This window comes from Macrotis lagotis, chromosome 2, assembly GCF_037893015.1.
Source record: "Macrotis lagotis isolate mMagLag1 chromosome 2, bilby.v1.9.chrom.fasta, whole genome shotgun sequence".
NCBI classification, from domain to species: domain Eukaryota; kingdom Metazoa; phylum Chordata; class Mammalia; order Peramelemorphia; family Peramelidae; genus Macrotis; species Macrotis lagotis.
In genome coordinates, this window is record NC_133659.1 from 42,463,055 (window position 1) to 42,486,059 (window position 23,005).

The following is a 23,005-nucleotide window of genomic DNA, read 5'->3' on the forward strand; positions in this document are numbered from 1 at the left end:
TTCTGTCCTTTGTGCAGATAAATATTCATATTTGCTTATATTATTGAAGTCAATATTAAAGAGGAAATACATTATACATACAATATATGCAGATGATATAGAAATAGAAAGTTTTACATTGTGTGTATGCATGTCTATTGCTTGTCCCTTGACTACCCTGTTACTTCTGAATAAGGTCAATCCTTCATATTCCATCCTGGGGCCTCATCAGCAAGTTTGTCACATCTCGGAATTCAACTGTGTTAGGATTTCTCATTCACCTTCTCTTTACACATATTTTGTACATTTATGTATAAATAACTCTCTACTCATGTAATTTGAATTTTGTTTCTTCTGAATTTCAGTATTCCTTCATTTTCTACCTGTGTTGTACTCTCTTTGGTGTTCAAGCTTAGTGAATATATGCAGTTTTCTCCCTGCCTCTTTATTTTAGAAACCATTTGACTGAATAGATTTGCAAAACACTAGACGAAAATATTCTGACTAGCCAATTTTATGTGATCTTCATCAAAAATCCAAATATCATTCTCAGCATTTGTCTTAACCAGCTATATCCTTTCCAAATCTTCCTTCCACTTGTGAGTTCTCTCTTGTTGATGGGCAACAGTGATGAAAGCACCACGCGTGTTGCTCAAGTTTTCTTTGTTTTGTCTTTTCTTTTTTGTCCAAGACTTCAAACTCTTTGGCAGTGCTTTCTAGATTCCTTCTGTCAATATCTTTTGTGTCTATGTGAATCACCAGAAGAGTGTAGTAATTAAATCTGACAAATCTAATGAGTCTTGGGTGGTTGTTATCTCTTGTCTCCTGGATATATACTTTGAAGACAGCAGACAACTCTCCTGTAGTTAACAGGTCAACAAATGGTTTCCTCAGTAGATCATCACCAAACATCACTACGTGACTCTTTTTCTTCTGACCCTAACTGGTTAATAGTAATTATCTAGTCTAATCTCTCCATTTGACAAAGAAGAAAACTGAGATGTAGAGATTTTGATTCAGATTTTGAATTGGACACAACATAGAAAATAATCTACCACTGTCCTCTCCTCTTTAATATTAAAGATCAAAAAATGGGGCCAATGGACAAAATAGGGTATGAACACATCCAAAACGTCACACTTGGGGCTTTACACGTGGGTATGTGAAACACCTCACTGCTCTCTGACTTGACCTAAACCTTTGTCTAGGGCCCTAGACAAAGATAACCACATTCAAAGTCCCTCAAAGTCTGTCACAACCATGTTGTGACAATACAACCCCTCCTTACCCCCAACTTACCACTTAAGCACTTGGGTCCTCACCTTATCCAATGTATTCTTTTATTACAACAAGTCACTGGTAAGGTAACTCATTCTCACAAAGTGTGATATTTCTACAACCAGCCACTCTCAATAATGACACTTTTCTATCCTAAGTATAACCATTTACTTAAGACAAAAGAAATTGTAATAAAATATTAAATCAAGTGATGAAAAACATTATAATATACATATAAACTCAGGTAATTTGCAAGCACCGGATTGTGCTTCTGCAGTCACAGAATAATACCGTGAATTTCAAATGTAGGTGTTGGGCATTGCCCCAGAATGGGACAATATTTACAGAGATATAGTTAAACACAAATGAAAGGAAAACTTCCTGACAATGAAACAAAAATGAAATGGACTGCTTAGGGAGGTATAATGGGATCATGAGATCCTCTTCATTGAAGTTCTCCAGGCAGTGTCCAGATGACCTCCTGGGATTTCCTATTCAGGTATAGGTTGATCTGGATAAATTCTGAGTTCCCTTCAAAGTCTGAGACTGGTTCTCTAGGGCTTCTTGCTCTAACACCCACAACTGAAAGATCTCTGAGTCACTGACTCAGCACAGAGAAAAATAATTCCTTTTTTTTATTCCTAAGCAAGGTTGATCAATTTGCTGACTATATTCCCATCATGAGTTGATAGTTCAACTAAAGGCATGTTTTACTCTACTTCCAGAATCTCACAAAGGAAACATGTTGGTTCTCAAAGAAAATTAAACATATACATTACCAAAACAGATTTAAATTAAAATATATACTGTCCAGACATTTCTACCATAAGCAATCTGAGAAAAGTCTAGCAGGGTTATAAATCAAGGCTGCCATTTTGCTGCTCACTCTCTAGATGCTAAGGGTCAGAATTCCCTGATAAGAAACAGTCTTCTAAAATGCATTAGCAGTTCTTTAGTAGACCTCAGCCTTGGGTTTGCCAACACTGCCTTGGGTTTGCCCTTTTGCTACTTGGCACATCCCTCAGATTCCTCAATGACCTTGATGTTGGTGTATCTCCTGACTCCAGATTAAGTATGACTGTGGGACTTGGAGGCATAACCAAAAGTTCTTTCTTTTTCTTGAATCTTGAAAACCTGGTGATTATCAGTCCTGAGACTATGGCATCACAGAATAAGCTCTGGATTTGGAGTCTGATGACTTGGCTCCAAATATAAACTGAAGCTCCTATCAACTCAATACATGACTTTGGTTAGATCTTTTCCTCTCTGAGGTTGTTTCCTTATGGGTAAAAAGGCGGAAATTATCATCTTCAATGATAATAATGATAGTTCAGTTTATAAGCCACTGTAAGAGTTATAGAATGTTTTGTATGAGTAAAACATATGCTTTCTTTAGACTTCTAAGAGATGTGCCTACTTCATACTTCCACCAGGTCCCAGGACTTGATAGAATATAAAGAGGAAGGCCTTTTAGGTAATAAAGGAATGTGGTCATACCTTAGTAGGTTCCTAGGATTGAATAGTTCAATTGGGTATTTATTTACCTTCAGGCTTCACACTCCACTCTTATACTTTCTCCACCAAAATATCTGGTGCATCTTGCAACAGAAGTCCACTGTGCCCCATGGTCCCATGGTCCCTTTCTCTGAGTGGTCAATTCTTCCCAGACCCTACATTTTGAGAAAGTACCCAGACTCACTAGATCTTGTTGCCCTTAAGTTTCTTTTCTGATTCTTCTGATTTCCTTCCTGCTGGAGACTGAAGTGGAGAAGAACCATCTCATTATACACCATTTTCAAATTCCCTCCATGTGTAATATTCCCCCACTCAAATATTAACTCCTCAAGGACAAAAACCATCTTTCATTTTATTTATATTGTATTCCCAGGCTTAGCACTAAGTTGGTATCTCAAATACAACATATCTAAAATAAAACTATCTTCCTTCTAACCTGTTCTAATCTATCCCTACCTTATCCTTTGTGACTACTCCAAAATCTTTTAGATTCTCAAATCTTTTAGAAGGAAACCACCCAATTTATGGGCCATCTTCCTAAGATACTTTATCATTTCATTGCTACCAATTGAATATCCAGGTTATCCATCTGTTCTCTTGTGTTTCTACTTCACTTTCCATTTACATATCTCTTTGATAATGTATTTCATTCCATTTCTGCTATATAATTTTTTATTTTAACTTTTTCAATGACATATAAAGATAGATTTTTATAAGATTTTGAGTTCTGCATTTTTCTCCCACCCTCTCTTCCCTCCTTCCTCCCTATGACAGCGAGTAATTTGATATAGAGTATGGTATGTAATTCTTTGTTGATATTATTCAACTTTTGCCTATTTGTGCCCTACTACACATGACATATGAATCTGTAGTAACCACTCTGGGCTTGTTCCCCACTCTGTCCCAAGCAGGTTTCTAAGAAGTTCAGTTTTGACTATTCTTAAAGTTCGAGGAGTAACCTAGTGAGTGACAATCCTCTTGTACTTCACTAACCCAACTGGGTATACTTCCCCAGACAATAGACTCAATTAGTTTTTTTTTACAAAAGGGATTTACCTAAATGGCATAGCAAGCAATATTTACAAGGTGTTTTTGTCCTCTTTCCCCCAAAAAATTTTGGATGAATTCCCCTAAAATTATATTCAGAGTACAAGGGAAAATGAGTAGGTATAAAGTTTCTGAAATATGTTACTGAGGCAGGTATATTAGAAGTAAATCCAACTAAGGCAACTCATAACTCTGCAACTGAAAGGCCTCTCTGGATTGGTCAAGCTGCTGCTTGACCAGAAAGAACAAGGCACTTGACCCTGGACAAGTCACTTAACATCTGTTTCCTCATCCAGAAATATAGGGGTCAAACTCAGAGATTCTAAGATTCCTTCTATGACCCTGATGGTAAACATGTTCTTGATGACTTGTAAATGGAAGTTAAAATAATATGAATGTTTTTTTGAAAATATTTTCAAAAATTTAAATAGGGTCAAAAAGAATCGCCTAACCTCATGGGACATGGGCTTGATCCACAAAATAGTGGAATTAGCACGTAGTCCTTCACTAAACGGTATGTTTAATTTTCAGATAATCAAGGTAACTCATTTATAATCCAGTGTGCCCCCCACCCCCACTCCAGAAAAGGTCTCTCCACCCAACCTGATGGTTCCCACTTTTGCTGGGAGTGCTTAGCTGATAGGATAACATTAGTACCATAAAAACAGGATAATTAATTTCTGATCCAACAGATTGCCATTTTCCTACACTCAGTGTGCAGAATTTTCAAACCAAACGTTCCTGGGCTTAGCAATAACAGAAAGACTTTAAGAGATAAAAAGAAATCCCTTCTGGCTGAGTCTCAAGTTGTTGTTTTATTATGAAGTCAAACTGAGCATGCAGGAGACAAGTCTCCTTGGAAATCTCAGCAGAAGGGTGACCTTCTTCTGGCTTATGTTCTCCTACAAGCCCCTAGAGCCGGAGGAAGCATTGTCCGAAACTGTGGCGCAGCGGGTCCCCTAAGAGACCCTTTACACATTGTCATACAATTGGAGCATGGAAAATCTGAAGGTTGCTGCTACAAGAGAATCTGCAGCTGAGGAGTCCATTGGATAGAATGCTGGTCCTGGAGTCAGAAAAGTTTGGGTTAAATCTGACCTCAGAGACTTACCAGCTTTGTGAGCCTAGGTGAGTCACTTAACTTCTGCCACAGTTTCCTCATCTGTAAATTGAGGATGATAATAGCACCAACCTCCCAGGGTTCGTATGCGAATAAAATGAGAGGATATATGTGAAAGGCTTTGCAAAACCATGATGTGTCATACGTGTTAGTTATTATCATTGTTGCTGTTGCTTGTGCTGAAATGACCAAATAGATCTGAGGAACTGAAACGGAAAGGAAATTAGGTGATTTTATTGACTCAGAAGTGAGACCACAAGGCTCAGAGATTGAGAGCTGGGGTCATGTAGCCCAACTGAGCTCAGAGAATTTCTTGTCTAACATCATATAAAGAATAACTGGTAGAGCAGAATTCAAACTCAAAACAGTTCCCAGAACTCCATGTGCCTGCTCAGTTAACTGAGGTATATGTAGCCTCCCCAGTGCTTGCTAATGTGGGGAACCTTTAAAAAACATAAGGTATATTTTTTCACCTAAGGCAGCATCTTACAATACAGCATAGCTAGGGAGTTGAGGACCAAGACAAATAGGCACAATCGATTATTCATGCAAGAAACATTTATTATCTTCCTACTTTGTACAAAGCACTAAGCTAGACCCTGAGAAAGAGAGAAAAATGAGCTTGGCCTGGACCCTACCCAGAGAGAGATTATAACCTAATGGGAGAAATAAAGCATGCATTGATAATTATAATAGGAATACTTTAAAGCTCTGTGATTGCATCATTATGGACATTCCTTTTGGATTACAACCCTGTTATGTTCTAGTAGCTGTATGGTCATTGAATGAAGGAATGAATGTAGAACATGGAGGGAAAGGAGGGGGTGGGGAAGGGGAGAAAGGGAGAGAGAGAGAGAGAGGAGAGAGAGAGAGAGAGAGAGAGAGAGAGAGAGAGAGAGAGAGAGAGAGAGAGAGAGAGAGCTGTGGAGGAGAGAGGGGAAAGGGAAGGAGAGGAAAAAAAGGAGAGGGGGAGAGACAAAAAGAGACAGAAGGGGGGAGAGGGAAAGAGAGGGATGGAGTAGAAGAGGTAGGAGGGGGACAGTGGGAGGAGAGAGACAAGAGGGAAGGAGGAAGGGAGAATGAGAGGAGAGGGAGAAAGGGAGGAAAGAAAGAGAGAATAAAATGATAATAGAAGTTTAGGCTCTTTTCCTCTAGGATAGGGGTTGCTAATCTGTTTTTTGTGTGTCTTAGAGCCCTGTGCCTGTCAGTAATCATCTATGGATCCCTTCTCAGAATAATGTTTTTAGTTATATACAATAAACTACATAAGACTATAAAGGTCAGCTCTCAAAAGACTTTTGAAAAAAAAAAAGGTCCCATTCATGCTCCTTTCTCTACCCCTTTCCCCAGGTTCTATTGTCCCCTCTGCTTTTCTGTCTACTTTTAGGCATTCCTAAAAATGAAACTTTGACTCAGTAACCCCCTGGAAGATTTGACTTCCCAGGCAGAATTTCAGGGTCCTGGCTTAGTTAGCCTATGAAATACAAAACTCCCTCTGAGCTGGCCTCACCATGCACAGTGAAATTTCAAGTAATGGCATATCCACAGGCAGCAGGAACAAGCTCATTTATAAGAGAAATAGGTTTACAATCTACCGTGGTGGTGGTGGGGTGGGGGTGGGGGTGTGTGTGGCAAAAATAGACCTCGGTAGGTTTTTGTTTTTTAGCTGTACATAAATCAAAGGAGAGGAGAGAGAGGAAAGAAGAACCCCTCATACCCCCCATACCCCCTAGGGTTTGGGCTCTGGTTGAGGGGCAGCAGGAGCTTTGTTCCCACTGAGGCTTGCAGCTGCCCAGGCGGTCTCCCCCAGAGAAGAACAATGGCAGTCCCTGGGGAGCCCATGCTGGACCCAAATCTACAGCCTCTGTCTGCCCTGCTCCTGCTCCACAGTCTCCCAGTCTCTCTGCCTACCTCCTAGCTGGAGCCTTCTGTGCTCAAGTGACTAACTCTCTCCCCAATCCCAGTTCATGTTTCCTCTGTCTTCTCCCAGGGAAGAAGAGGGGATAAGTGGGCCACACTTCCCAGGAGACAGTCCTGTTAAGCTCTGGTCCAGTAGCTACGAATGAATGAAAACCAAAATATTTATTAAGCACTTGCTTGGGCATAATATAAAAGATACAAATAAAAAGTCTCCGACCTTGGGGAATGCACATTCCAGTGGGGAAAGACAATGCAATATAAGTGAGATTCATGGAAGGTTACTTTAGAGGGGTCTCATTAACAGCTGGGGGAACTCTGGAAAGCTCCTGACAGAGTGGGGAGGTGGGGGTGGGGAAGGGGGAATTTAAACTGAGCCTTGAAGGAAGCCAGGGATTCTGAGAAGTAGAGATGAAGGGGAAGAACATTCTGGGGGTCATCTGCATAGAGGTAGTTCGATTAGAGTTGACAAGACTTTAAAGGGAGAGAGAGAGAGAGAGAGAGAGAGAAGCAAAGGAAGAGAAAAACAGAAAGGAGAGAGACAGAGAGAAGCAAGAGAGAAAAAGAAACAGAGACAGAGACAAATAGAGTCAGAGACAGAGTCAAAGAGAAGAAAATGAAGAAAGAGAAAGAAATGGAGAGGAAGAGGTCCAAGAAAGAGAAGAGGATTATGGCTCAGCAAAAGTCTTTAAAAAAAAAAAGGAGTGATCATATAGATAGGAGAACCAAGAGAAAGAAAGCATGGTTACCAAAGGTCTTTGATAGTATCATAAGTTGTAGAGAGGTTGAAAAGAAAGAGAAATGAGAAAAGATTTTAGCAAAAGACTCTATTTTAGCAGTAAAGGAATTGTAATATTTTTTTCACTCCTTTGATATTTCCTATTATATTGGACAGGTGGTAGGCTCATAGGAAATAGAAATCATTGGCCTCTCATTTTCTAGTTGAGAAAATCCCAGAACGGAGAAACAACTTAGCCAGGGTCACTTAGGTAAATAGCAGATCTGGATTCAAGCAAAGGTGCTCTCCTTGGTGCTGGACTCCTGTTACAGATTATTTCTGTTCCATTCTGGTGGGTTCTATGAACTGGCTCAATGCTGAAAGACTCAGGCTTTTAGGAGATGCTGCAAGCCCTTGGACTCTGTAATGTCAACAGGGGAGGGGCTGCTTCAAATAGAATTGGTGACTGAGGCAGGAAGGACCATTCATTTAATTGACTTTCAAAAGAGTGCCCTGGTGCTCTCCCTTCCTCTCTCTGGAATGTGAGGCATGCAATTCTCTGTTCAGGGACTTCCTTCAAATTAGGGTGACTTTGAACACATATGCTTCTGTAAGAAATACAGTAGCCTCCCTAATCAACTAAAGGAAGAAACCCCCTGGAAACTTAAAATGTCCTTGAGTCACCCCATCAAATTAGGATCAACAACAAAGGCCTTTTTACTACTCACAGGGAGTCTGAAAAGTCTTCTCCTCTAACTATGGACTTTAGTTCACTAGTCCAGACTCCTCACTCCCTGCCCCCAAGGCTTGGTCCTGTTACCTACAAATAAGACCTGTCTACAAATCCATCAAATTTTACTAGTTGGGGAGAAAATGCTTCAGTATCTCTATTGCCCCAGGGATATACCCAATTCTAGTCAGGGGCCCAGCAGACTCAACAACTTTCCATCATTCTTGACTACCCTACATTTTATGAGTATCTCACCTCAATAAAACTGTCTTGCTATGGTCCCCATGTTTACTTATATTGGATTGTTTATATTCATAATTTTTCTTTTTGACATAATTTTCTATTTGATATTTTATTTTCCCCAATTATATGTAAAGACAATTTTAACATTCATTTTTTAAAACTTGAGTTCCAATTTTCTCCCTCCTCCAGTCACCCCCCCCATTGAGAAGACAAGCAATTTGATACAGTCTCTACATGTGCAGTCATGCGAACATATTTCCATATTAGTCATGTTGTGAAAGAAAACACAAGTCAAAAAAAGAAAGTTTTTAAAAAGTATGCTTTGACTTGCATTCAGATTCCAACCATTCCTTCTCTGAAGGTGGGTGGCATTTTCATTATAAGTCCTGTGGAATTGTCTTGAATTGTATTACTGAGAATAGCTAAGTCATTCACAGTTGATCATCACACAATATTGCTGTTATTGTATACAATGTTCTCCTGTTTCTGTTCATTTCACTTTCCATCAATTCATCTAAGTCTTTCCAGGTCTTTCTGCATTTCTTATAGATATTATGATATTCCATCACAATTACATACCAAAACTTGTTCAACCATTCTCCGGTTGATGAACTTCCCCTCGATTTCCAATTCTTCGCCACCACAAAAAAGCAGTGCTATCAATATTTTTGTACATATACGTCCTTATTCTTTCTGTTTCTTAATCTTTTGGGGATAAAGACCTAGTCGTTGTATTGCTGGGTCAAAGGATTTGCCCATTGAGCATAATTCCAAATTTATCTTTAAAAGGGTCCAGACCAGTTCACAACTTCACCAACTGTTCATTAGAGTCTCTCAATTTTCCCACATCCCCTCCAACATTTGTCATTTTCCTTTTCTTTCATTTTAGCCAATCTGATAGTTGTGGGGTGGTGCCTCAGAGTTATTTTAATCTGCATTTCTCTAATCAATAGTAATTTAAAGTCTGTTTTAAAAAATGACTATAGAGAGCTTTGATTACCATATCTGAGAGCTGCCTGTTTCTATCCTTTGACATTTATCAGTTGGGGGAATGACTTGAATTCTTATTAATTTGATTCAATTCTCTATTTTATTGGAGAAACTTTATCAGAAAATTCTTGAAATATTTTTTCACAGTTAGGATTGCTATGTATTTCCCTCCATTCTATTTTCCTACTTTCTCCATTTATCCTGTCCATCCTCAAACATGTTTTACTTCTACCTACTGTTTCCTCCAATCCACCTTCCCTTCTCTCATCACTCTTCCCCATATCCCTTTTCTCTCCTTCTTTCCTGTAAGGTAAAATAAATTTATGTATCTGATTGAGTGTGCTATTCATACCTTTTCTAGGTTGATATTAGATTAACTTTCTCTAATACTTTGGGTTTCTTCTACCAGAAGTACTTAGGATCCCTGTAGAGAAAGGGTTAGAGCATCTCAATACTTCCTGATCTGCCCATCAGAATTTCAGTGTCTCTAAATTAAGATCCTAGTTCCATAAATAAATGTAGGCAAATATATATATATATATATATATATATATTTAAAACTAAAAGCAAAGTAATTTTTACATGAAAACAATAGACTATCAGTTATATGTGGAGGAAGTAGCCTCTGATTTGGGGAAAACATCTCACCCCCCCAACAAAGTAACTTTTGAGATTAAAAAAAGGAACCTCTGAGGTCCAAGAAATGAAGTTGCAGGGTTGTTTAGAGATAGACTGTCTTTGTATTATACAACAACAGGATTTGCCCATTGATTCGATTTTGAAGGAGACTTCCACTATTTTAGAGACCTTTAGATATTCTAATGAGATTAAAAAGAGACACCTGGATGTTCTGAAAAAGATTAACTACAGAAAAAACATCTCCACTGAAACAAATCTGATTCTTGGCAATTCCTAAGATGCCAAGACACTGTCCCCCAAATCCCTTGACTCAATCTCCCAAATAAGGAAAGTGGTTGAGCAATCTCACCTAATAAGCTGCTTCTAAGTAATGTTGCCCTAAGTAAAATTCTATATTGTGAGTATATCCCTTTGTTCTGCTGAGTTGCCAACCACCTGGCAAATATTCAACAGCCTATGCTAATTAAACTTTTTATCTTATAGTTTTGCCTCCTAATTTATTGACCTCCAGTCAAACTGGAAAAGGTGAGAAGAGTGAGAAATGCTCTGATGCAGGACTTTAAGAGCTCTGAATTCAAGAATCCCCCAATATGCACAATATTGAGAATCTAGACCTGAACCCAAGTCTTTTGACTTGAAGGGCTTAGCACAGACCCATAGAAAGTTCATAACAAACGTGTACTGGTTGACTGATTGCTTGAAGCCCTGTTCTCTTTTTCTGCCACGCCACTAAATGCCTTCTTAACTCCTTCCACAGTCAGCTGAATGTATAAATAAATGTCTTCCTTGCCAGTGAAATCTCTAATGACAGCAATATACTAATTTATGTATTTAGGACCAGTTTTCAAAGGGGCCAAATGCAATTCCAGGAAAAGGTTCTTTTCAATGAGAGATTAGCCAGGAAGGATGGAGTGAAGAGCCCTGACCCAGGGAACACAGTCTCCTCTGGGGAACAACGTCACCCGCAGGCACTGCAATCAATTCCTTTGACAGGAATAATTAGGCTTTATTTTTTTAAAGATCCCATCATTTCCCACTCCTCATTCTGTGGCCTGAATAAGCAGTTGAGGGGACATTAGCAATCCTTGTTCTGGGTTCTTAAATATTTGATGATAGCAGCTTTCTGGAGCATCTTGGCTGTGGTATTGCTTTGGTTCCTTACTGGACTGCTTTCTCTGTAACAAAGAAGAGAAAGGGAAGTGATTTCTTAAAAACTTAAAAATTATATAGTGATTTAAGGATTGCAAGCATTTTACATATATTAGTATATCTATCTGCCTATCCATCCATCCATCAATCTTATCTATCATTCTATCATTTAAATATCTATTCATCTGTCTTCTGTCTTTTATCTAGCTATCTCTCTTATTGTCTGCTTTCTGTCTTCTCTCTATCATCTATTTAAATATCTATCTTTCTATCTGCCTTCTCTGTCTTCTATCTATCTATCAATCTATCCATTATCTATCTATCTAATCTCTCTTGATTCCCCCAACCTTGTGATTCTCACAATTTGTGAGGTAGATGATATTATTACCTTCTAGATTATTTGTTATTTGAACCTATTTCATGTGAATAGACATTGTGGAATGCTGGAGCTGGCAACAAGGAATCTGGGACATCCTCCCCCAGATCTTATTTGGGGTGCATCAAAGTTTGTGCTTGGGCTTTCCTTTATGTTTTGGCTGCATACAAATTTTATCAAATGTTTACGTATCCATCCCAATCTATCTTGCTTTCAAGTTGCCCTCCCATAAAATTGCTTCCCGGAATACATGTGGTTCTTGCACAGGAACCTTTATCTAAATCGTATATAGATTAAACCTTCTAGAGTCTGGACTATAGGGAGCCTCAAGTTCTCCTCTACCAAATATCCTAATAAATTTCTTTCTAAAACCATTTCAGATTTTGATTTTGTTCTTAAGAACAAGAATCCCCATTTTACAGTTGAAAAAACTAAGGCTAAGTGAGAAGTGACTTTGTTGTTCTTGAATTGTTTTAAACTCTTTGTGATCCCATTTAGAGTTTTCTTGGCAGAATATTTGGAGGGATTTTCCATTTATTTCTCCAGATGGGAAAACTGAGGCATACATGAATTAAGTGATCTGCTAATGCTCTGAGGTCAGATTTAAAACAACTCAGGTCCTCTTGACTCCAGTCTAGGATTCTTTCCACTGCTCTAACTAGCTACCCCAAGTGATTTACCAGAGGGCACTAGTAGGGATCTGAAGGAGGTTCCTTCTTTCTCTAAAGCTCATTGCTCAATCCACAAGTGCCAAAGAGGTGAAAAAAAAGGTGTCAGTGAAGTATTTTATAACCATCCTTCACCTCCATAACTACATCAAAGGAATTATATTCAATTTAACTAAGATAAAATGGCATCCTTTCTTTGCCCTCAAGGAACTTACAGGTTATAGGGGAGATAAGATAGAGTTTTTTCCTGACTATCCCTGTTTCATATATCATGGGAATCAGTCCCATCACCTGCACCTTCCTTAGCTGCCCCACCAGCTGATCACTGTGATTTTTAAATAGAGGAGCCCAGAATTGAACAATCTCTCCATTCAAGCAATCTATTCTTGAATTCTTTTTTTTTTGGCAAGGCAATGGGGTCAAATGGCTTGCCCAAGGCCACACAGCTAGGTAGTTATTAAGTGTCTGAGGCCAGATTTGAACTCAGGTATGCTTGACTCCAAGGCTGGTGCTCTATCCACTGTGCCACCTAGCCGCCCCTTTCTTTTTTTTTTAATACATGTAGCCAAGGTCCCATTAACTCTTAGCTTCCACATCACTTTGAGGTTCTGATGGAGTCTGCTGCTCATTTAAAACCTCCAGATTATTTTTTTCAAGACAGTTGCTAACTAACCAACCATAAGCAATCTCAGCTTAGACTTGTAAAGTTGATTTTGTTGTATCCATAGATAAGACTTAAAATTTATTCTGGATTCTGTTGAGATCCTTTTGGACTTTGATTTTTTCATACAGTGTGTTAATGACCCCTCCCAGCTTTAAAGTTACTTACAGATCTAATGAGCCTATCATCTATGCCTTTATCCAATCGCTGATTAAAACAACAGTAACAATATATTTAACAGTACCAGCCAAACCTAGATTCCCCATAGTAATGGAAAATTCCTGTCATGTGGACACTGGACTGACCACTCATGGCTATATCTTGAATCCAAATAATTATCATGTGATGTACAGTTCTCCACCTTCTACATCAGAATAGTATGTGATAATTTATCAAATACTTTGCTAAAATCTAGGTAAATTATTTCTACAACATTCCCCCATCCTACCTTGTCAAAGGGAAATGAGTTAAGTCTGGTATGATCTATTCTTGATAATGCTTCCCTTTCTTTACATTGTCCATCTTTCTATTGATTCATTCTCTCAGGGATAGAGTGTTTGATGAAGGGATAGCTAGGTGGCTCAGTGGATAGAGCACTGGCCCTGGAGTCAGAAGTACCTGAGCTCAACTTCAGCCTCAGACACTTAATAATTACCTAGCTGAGTGACCTTGGGCAAGTCACTTAACCCTATTCCCTTGACAAAAAAAAGATGATTTGCTGAATCTGTTCTCTTTCCTTATTAGAAATTATGACAACATTTGAATTTCTCTAATCTTATATATTACTTCTCCTATTTTCCTTGATTTTAAAAATTCGACAGAGACTCGGAAAAGAAACGATCTTTATTAAACTCCCACTATATGTAAGGTCCTAAGCATTTTACAAAGATGATTTCATCTTGGAAGATTTATAACATCATCTGAGAGTCAAATTTATCAACTTAAAAATTAGCCTGCTATATTTGGTCAAACATTTAATTAATTCCCCCCTAAAAAGCTTCTAGATGTATTGAATTTCATTTTATCGGTAGAAAAAACTGAGTCAGAAGTTAAATGATTTGCCCAGAGGCATATAGCTAGGAAGTATCTAAGGAAAGATTTGAACTCAGATCTTCTTTACACAAGGTCCACTGTTCTATCCACTTTGACACCTCACAGCAATCACATCTATCAGCTCTCTTACTATCCAAGTATTATTAATAGGAACTTGATGACTTAAATTCATCAAGGGCAGATAGTATCTCCTTACTTATCTTAAATATTTCTTCTATTTTTGTTGTGTCATTTCCAATGAAAAGTTCATTTTCCTTGTCAGAGAATTCTTTGCTGATTACTTAATTTTTTAAACATGGATTAATTTTTAAAGTTATTTTGTAGATCTACTATGGTTTTGAGCCCTGACTATGGGCTAAAGAATAGAGGGATTCAGATTTGACTAAGTCATTGTTCCTTTCTTCAAGAAGTTTACAATCTAGTCAATGGAAATGAATAGGCAGTTTTCAGATGAAGAAATTAAAGAGCTCTGGTTATGTGAACAAATGCTCTAAATCAGGGGTGGGAACATCCAGCCTGTTACAGCCAGTGAAATCATTTGATCTGGCACTGCCTTGGCAGGACTCAAAGTTCAATAAATCTAGGAGCTTTATAAGGGGTGAGCTAATTAAATGTTTGACCAAATATAGCAGGCTAATTTTTAAGTTGATCATTTTGTATGGCCCTCAAATGATGTTATCAATATCTAAACAGCCCTTGGCAGAAAAAAGGTTCCCCATCCCTGCTCTAATTCATTATAGATGGGAAAAATGAAAATTAAAACAACTTTGAAGTACCTCCTCACACCTATCAGATTGGCTAAAATGGTTAAAAAAGGAAAATCATCAATGTTGAAGGGGATGTGGGAAAACTAGGACACTGACGCACTGTTGGTGGAGTTGTAAACTGATCCAACCACTCTGGAAAGTAATTTGGAACTATGTCCCAAGATTTATAAAAGTGTCCAAACCCTTTGATCCAGCAATATCACTACTAGGTCTGTATCCCAAAAAAGATCATGGATAGAGGAGAAGACCCACATATACAAAAATATTTATAGCAGTTCTTTTTATAGGAGACCCAGAGTAGTGGCAAAGAATTGAAAATTGAGGGGATGCCCATCAATTGGGATACGATTGAACAGTTCTAGTACAGTAATATTGTTCTGTAAGAAATCATGAGCAGCAGACTTCAGAAAAGCCTAGACTTACATGAATTGATGCTGAGAAAAGTGAGCAGCACCAAGTGAACACTGTACACATTAAGAGCAATACTGTGAGATGTCAACGATGATGGACTTAGCTCCTTTCAGTGATCAAGGACAATCTAAAAAACTTGTATTGCAAAGTACCATCCAGAGCCAGAGAAAGAACTATGGAGTCTGAAAGCAGAGCAAAGAATACTAATTTCACTTTTTAAAACTTGTTTAATGGTTATTTTTTTCATTTTCTCATGGTTTTTCCCCTTTAATTCTGATTCTTCTTTCACTACATGACTAATGTAGAAATATGTTCAATATGATTATACATGCATAACCCATGTCAGATGACTCAATATTGCGGGGAAATGAGAAGGAAGAGAGGGAGGTAGAGAAATGTGAAACAAAATCTTACAAAAAAAGATGAATGTTGAAAACTCTTTGAATGGAGTTATGAAAATAACATTTAAAAAAAGATGTTTACAGTCTAGAAGTGAGATCATAAGACATGAATAAATATGAAATTTCTCCATCAAATGTTACCATTACTAAGCCTCTTTAGCTCAAACTTTTTTTGGTATTGCTTTTTTTTTTTTAAGGTTTCTGCAAGGCAATGGGGTTAAGTAGCTTGGCCAAGGCCACACAACTAGGTAATTACTAAGTGTCTGAGGCCGCATTTGAACGCAGGTCCTCCTGACTCCAGGGCTGGTGCTCTATCCACTGTGATACCTAGCCAACCCATTGCCTTTCTTTTTCATGGCTTACTTTCTAACTTTGCTATCTGGGAGAAATGAAACTTATTTTTTTGTGAATACAATTAAGACATTTCAGGATGTCAGACTGTTCTTCCCTTCCCCTCCCCTGTTCCGATTCCTATCTCCCTTAATCAAAGTAGTGAGTAAGATTAATGAGAATGAGGATTTCCCTACATGACCAACCCTTCCCTTCTAATAACACTGCAGCTTTTTTCATTCCTCTAGTCTTTGGGGACATTTCTTAGTGCCCTCTGCTGGTCAACTGAAATCAGAATAATGCTCACCCTCACATTGCTCAGTTTTCATTATCCAAAGATGTTTCCTTAAGATTTCAGCTAGGAGACCCAGAGTCAGCGAGGCCTCTAGTTTTGCTCACCCTAAAGGACGGTGGTCAGACTGTGTCAAAGGCATCAAGAAGCAGTGTGATTTAGAAGGCAGATTGTGTAACGATAAGATCAGATTTGAAGTGAGAGGAGGTGGACAGGCCTCACCTCTATTCACCATTTCTGTGACTTGACACAAATCACTTTGCTTTGAGGGAGCCTTAGTTTCCTTCTCTGTAGAATAGAGAGTCAGAGTAAGATGATTTCTAAGATCATGTCCAGTTCCAGTTTCTAATTTCCAATGAAGAGAAAAGATGTCCTGGATCTAATTGATATATAGGATGATAGCTTAGGTAGCAAGCCTGGGCGACCAGGGCTTTGGCTAAGGCAGATGAAGCTTAGAGAAATGCTCTTCCTCTCCTCTGGCCTTCTGCTAGCTCTGTGCCATCTCACTGCATTATTCTTGTTCCCTTAAAGGGTCAAGGGAGAGAATCACCTCTGTGACTTCCCTAATCCTACCATCCTCTTCCCTGCCCTCATGTAACCCCCCCCAAGCAGGGGTAGGAAAGGGGTTCTTGATCTGAGTTTCAGAGGTCTGTGTTGAGCCACGACTCCCCACCCCATTAGCCCGGCTGACAGAGGCTTGAGCAAGAGGTCTCTGTGATACCTGGGGAGATGAAGGTTGGTGGATCTTTCCAATTTCCAGGTGAATTCCTCCCTGATCAAAGGGCAGCAGCAGCAGTAGCATCCCCAACCTCCGTCCCATGCCCTGGAAATATCTCTCCTGTAGTCGAATTCCTAGTCACAGCTTTGCCTTCTAGTCCTCTCTTCCTCCTATACATATTCCCTCCTTTTATGGACCAGCATGTTTGGTTTAATAATAGTAACTCCCATTTAAACTGTGTTCTAAGATTCAGAAAGAGCTTTTCTCAGCATGACCCTTATCCTTTTATCATAGCTACTGGACAAGCACAGTCTATTCCCTTCAAGAGTTGGCTGCCTGGTGATGCCATTTAAGTCTTAAATGGGATCAGTTAGAGTTGTCTACAGAATGTATTAGTCAGAGAAAGTATTTAACAAATCAAATATTTGTTGCTTTCTTTCCTCTCTCCTTTCTTCCTTTCCTTCCCTCCCTCCCTCCCTCCCTCCCTCCCTTCCTTCCTTCCTTCCTTCCTTCCTTCCTTCCTTCCTTCCTTCCTTCCTTCCTTCCTTCCTTCCTTCCTTCCTTCTTCCCTCACTTTCACTGTTTTTCTCCTTTCCTGTCTCCCTTCTTTCCCTTCTTTCCCTGCTTCCTTCCCTACTTTCTTCTTTTTTTCTTCCTTTCTTCCTTCTTCCTTTACCCCTTCTTTCTTCCTTCCTCCCTCTCTTCCCTCTCTTCCTTCCTCCTTCTCCCTTCATTTTTTCTTTCTCCTTTTCTTTTTTATTCCTTTCTTTTCTTCATCTTTTTTCTTTAATCTCTGCTCTTCTCTCCTCTTATCTTTTCTTTTCCTTTCTTTTCTTTTCTTTTCTTTTCTTTTCTTTTCTTTTCTTTTCACCCTCAGTTAGTGTAGTAAATAGACACATAACATCTAAATTCAGGAAGACCTGGGTTGAAATTCTGCATCAGATGCTCACTAGCTACCCTGAATAAACCACTAGTCCTCTCAGCCTCAGTTGCCCCATCTATAAAATGGAGTTAATAAAAGCACCTAGCTGGTGAGGTGATTGCAAGAGCCAAATTAGATAATCTATGTGGCGTATTTTCAAACGTGAAAGAACTATATAAATAGTAGCATTTCTTTTAGATTGAACACAAAGAAAAACCTCTACTTCCTTCCTTCATTGGACAACTTGTCTTGAAAAGTTTTCCCTGAACTTAGAATATGAATGTTGTTCTCTCAACACATTTCAAAACTCCAGACTATTGTTAAGTCATTTCCTGACTTTTCATGAGCTCATCTGGGGTTTTCTTGGCAGACATAATAGAGTGGTTTGTCATTTCTTTCTCCAGCTCATTTTATATTCAGATGAGGAAACTGAGGCAGTGGTTTGCCCAGGATCACATAACTGAGGCCGGATGTGAACTCAGGAAGCTGAGTCTTCCTGATTTCAAGTCTAGGGTTCTATCCACTGTGTCACCTAGCTTCCTTAACCTCTGGACTGCAGCCTCCTAAAAAATGTCCTGCATCAGCCCAGGAGTAGAGATGATGGCAGAGGCCCAGCAGAATCAGAACAGTGAACCATTAACACTTGAGCCTGTTGTGAACAAAACACGAGTGAAAGATTCAGACACGACCATGCCCATCCCAGGGTGGCAAAGGGAAAAGCCACTGTGATGATTTGTCAGTTCTCTGCCAGTCAAGCAACAGCCCAGATCTTTCTCTCTCCTTGCAGTCCTCTGGCCTCTCTGCTGCTCTTCCTTCCATGTATCAAGTCATCATTGGATGGAACTTTCCTCAAATAAAAAGGCAGGTGTTGTTTTTGTTTTTGTTTTCATTTACAGCTTGGAATCAGCCGCTGAACTTCACTGGATCCATTAGGATGTGAAGAAGTATGCCGAGAAGCAGGCATCCTTAAAAATAAGGAATGTAAAGCATGCTTTTCTCCTTTCTGGGAAGGTCTCCCCCCCCCCACACCCAATCATAAATTTCTAGGGGCATTTATAAGTAGCAATGCAGTAAAGGTGGGTAGTGGCCACAGTAGAGTGTAGGGAGGGCACACCCCCAGAGAAGATGGTGCGAGACCAGCATCAAAGGTAGCCCACTTTGCGTCACAGGATGGTTCTGCTTCTCCCTGACACCAGGATGGCCCAGAGCCATTGACACTGGACCACTTGGGATGAGCGCAACAGAAAAATGAGAGGGTTCAAGATAGCAGGGGACTAACTCCTGACCCCTGGTCCAAATGTCTCATGACCTTAACTTGCCCCATGGTCAAGAGTACCTTCATTTCAGAAGCTGGAGCCTAATAGATAGGGCACTGGACCTGAAGTCAGCAAGACCCGAGTTCAGACTCTACCTCAGACACTTACTAGCAGTGAGACTTCAGGAAAATCCATTAAATTAAAACAAGAACTTTCAGTGGCCTTTGAAATTCCTTCTAGATTTAAATCTTTGATCCTTGCTACTAACCTAGGATCCTGATCGGTTGAAACAAGGAATAATGGTCTGTAGTTCCCTTGTGTCTTCCTCCTTGGGTAGCCTGAAGAAGTTCTCTCAAAGACATGTTTTGAAGGCATCAAATAAAATACTTGGATTGACAAAGAATATTGAGAGTTACTAAAAATATTTTTCAAAAAGTCAACAGTTCAATTCTTAACTAGTTGAGAACTGCTCCCCTGGAGAGAAAAATTCTATAAATGCAAAAAATTTGTGCAGTGTAAACAGACCAGATGGTCTTCAACAATCCATTATCTTAATTAGTGCTGCCTATTTATATTATGCCTTTCACATTTGATGCTTGGGGCCATCCCAGTAGGGAAAGTATTTTTATTCCACAATCACAGAAGCCAAGAACAGGGAGGGACTTTAAAAGCTAAGGAGATCTGAGCAGTGTACCTGGAGAATGGTCATCCTTGGACTCCTTAAGCTGGAAAAGTCTGGCAGACTCAGTCTAATGGAATGAGGGTTGGCTTTGCAGTCAGAGGCCCAGCTTTGTTTTTTATAAGCTATGTGATATTGTACCTCATTTAATCTCTCTGGAACAGTTTCCTTATCTATCAAATGTGCCAGATGTCATCTGAGATCTTTTCTAGTTCTGAATCAATAATTCTTTTTTTTTTTTTTGGTGAGACATTTGGGGTTAAGTGACTTTCCCAGGGTCACACAGCTACTAAGTGGCAAGTATTTGGGGTGGGATTTGAACTCAGGTCCTCCTGACTCCAGGTTGTGAATCAATGATTCTATATTTCTGGAAACAACCCATTCCATTTTGGGTCAATTCTCATAGGATGTTTTTCTTATGTCAAACCTAAATTCTCTCCTTGCAACTTAGACTCCCTGTTCTGTTTTCCAGGGTCAAGCAAAACAGTCTAATAATAATAATAATAATAATAATAATAATAATAATAAGAAGAAGAACTAGAATTTATATAGTTCCTTAAGATTTGCAGAGCTCTTTAAATAGAGTATCTCATTTGATCCTTACAATCCTGAGAGATAGGTACTATTTTTTTTTTTAGGTTTTTGTAAGGCAGTGGGGTTAAGTGGCTTGCCCAAGGCCACACAGCTAGGTCATTATTAACTGTCTGAGGTCGGATTTGAAATCAAGTACTCCTGACTCCAGGGCCAGGGCTCTGTCCACTGCGCCACCTAGCCACCCTAGATAGGTACTATTATTATCTCTTCTTTATAAGAAACTTATCTGAGATCATCTAGTTAGTGGGTTTCTGAGACTAGATTTGAACTCAGTCTTCTTAATTTTAAAACTAACATCCAAGTCACTATACTACCTGTCTATGTGATAATACTTCAAACAACTGAGATTTATAATCATGTTTCCCCAAGTTCTCTCTTCTTCAGGCCAAACATCACCAGTCCTTTCATGGAAAAAAAATGTAAAAAACTTTGCAAATCTCACAGCACTATAGAGATATTAGGTAATTTTTCCTCCAGAAAGTAATATTCCAAAGTCGTATAATGGTGTAGAAGTGACTCTTGGTTCCTAAGGCCGTGACAGCAGAGAAGGCAAGGTCTGACATCTTTCTCCCATGTTGGAAGGCTTTGAAAATGATCCTGGCAGTAGACTCTGCTTGCTCTTACATATCAGCTTAGTTCAATATGGAGAAGATGACCATTTGGAGATGCATTCTTTGGTCGTGGAAACTTTTGACATAGATGCTCTTTGTAGGGATCCATGCCACAGAAGCCTCATCAACCTGAAAGTTCCCTCTACCCCTGGACTTCTCATACTTAAAGTACACTAAGCCCCTGTGATCACTTCCTTTAATTTGCTTGTTCCTCCAAGGACCTCCATTTTAGAGAAATACCCTGGTCGGTAATGTCTCATTCCCAGGACTCCCCCTACTGTGATTCCCCACTTGGGGATCTCTCTTCCTCATCCCTCTTCAACTTCCTTTCATGTATTGGCTTCTCTCATTAGACTTTATATAAGCTTCTTCAGGGCAGAGATCCCTTATTTTGTATTATCTGTATATTTCCAGCCCTTGACAAAGAATCTGGCGCATAGTAAATAAATGCTTATTGTCTTGAATGGACATGTTATTGGAGGAAAGGGCCATATTAATTGAAATCAGAAGATAAAAGAGAGAGTGGTAACTAATAAAGTGATAGCTCTTGGGTCCTCTCTTTGGAGACAAAAAAAGGAATTGCTAGATTTAGCTTTTTGTGTGCATTCAAAGGCAATAAGACCTTTTCTTTCATAGAGGACTTATCCATTTTGTATTTCAGTACTCATGATAATCATATGCAAAAAGACCACAAATTTATCCATTTATTAACCAATATCTTTTAAAATAAAAATGGCCTCATGCACTGGGGGAATCATTGGAAGAGTTTCCACCCAAGACAAATTTCTCATCTGCCAAGTTGATCCTAGATCTCAAAGCCTTAAATCCATGTAGCTTAGAAAGACGGTTGAGGACCAGGCTTCTTTTCAATATGGAAGCCAGTTTTCTTTTGCTTGTGGATTGAGAAAAACCCTGTAAAGCTATGTAAGCAAAGAGTTTTGGTAAATCTTGTAAAATGTTTCTTATTTTGCTGGCTTGTTTGGGAACTTTGAAGTGTTCCTTATTTTGTAAATTTGTAGAACTTTGTATTTGAAGATAAAAATGATTTTCATCTGAACATGTAGGATTGTATATGTTAATGTTCCAAATGCTGTTTTGAGATTTTTTTTTCTATATGGGACTAGGGAATCCAATGAAAGGATATTACTTATATTTCCTTAGAGACTGCAGAGAACTGTTCTGAATTTGGGGCAAGAACTATGTATTAAAACAAACAAGCCAATTTGCCAGGAACAGCAAATTTCAAATAAGGGAAAATATGAAACCCAGTCTTCTCTGGGTATGTCCAGTTTGCCTAACATGCTGCATCCTTGGCACATGTTTGATATATACAAACTTACTGCCTCAGTACATGAAAGGATAACTCTCCAAAGATTGATATAGAGCACAGGGGGGGAGGAGGATTATGTAAATTTGCAAATTTATCTTTTGAAGTAAATATTTCTATAGAAATGTTCATCTGATAAAGGCACAATGGAACCTGCCCCCTACAACTGAGAGAACACCATTGATGGGGGCTGGAGCCAGTGACAGAAAGCCTAGACACCTCTCAATTCACTGGAGTACCTGAGATTCCTGGAAGAGGGGTGAAATGGGAAAACGTGAACATACCTGATCTCTAGGTAATAGAGGCCAAAGTAGTCTCTCTGCTATAGGAAGTAGGGAAATTTCTACTGAAAACTTAATAAGCTACTTCCCTTCTCAAAAGTTCTCAGGGGATAGACTGTTCAGTGTTTCTGTTCATACTGAATTTAGGATAAAACACATATTCTAAGCAAACTGCCTAGTCGTATTCTTATTAAAAAAAAATTCCATCTCCAGTCTCATTGTCTTTGTATAGTTTGTCCTCTATGTCTCTGTGCCTCCACCTTGAATGTCCTTCAAAAGACAGTTCCTGTACCAATTCAACCATGAGGTTTCCCTGATGTTTCCAATTGCTAT